The 262-nt window shown below is 41.6% G+C and overlaps 1 protein-coding gene across 2 annotated transcripts in view; it reads right to left on the bottom strand.

The window, feature by feature from the left end:
• The window catches only part of LOC119585607 (trafficking protein particle complex subunit 8-like), a 22,010-nt gene that overhangs the window by 4,295 nt on the left and 17,453 nt on the right, over positions 1-262 (bottom strand). The gene's annotated exons all lie outside the window — the stretch shown is intronic.

Here is a 262-nt window from a genome sequence, read left to right as displayed (position 1 = left end):
TCCCATTATTCTAAGATAAACAGGGTTACTGATCATTGGTTGTTCTGCAACCAACTGCATATAAATAGATAAACAGCAGTGCCTACAGAGTAAAACATTATAAATATGGCAAAGTCAGCATGCCACCAGGTGTCAAGAGCCACAAATGAAATAGATCACTTAGAAACTTTCAAAGAACCTGAGAGGGAACAGGGAGGGACAGTGGCTTGACATCTGTGTCTATGTCTGTGTCGATCTGTCAGTCCGTCCATCCCTTTCTCTT

The sequence above is a fragment of the Penaeus monodon genome, chromosome 20, assembly GCF_015228065.2.
Source record: "Penaeus monodon isolate SGIC_2016 chromosome 20, NSTDA_Pmon_1, whole genome shotgun sequence".
Classification (NCBI taxonomy): Eukaryota; Metazoa; Arthropoda; class Malacostraca; order Decapoda; family Penaeidae; genus Penaeus; species Penaeus monodon.
This window is presented reverse-complemented; position numbering and strand designations above follow the sequence as displayed.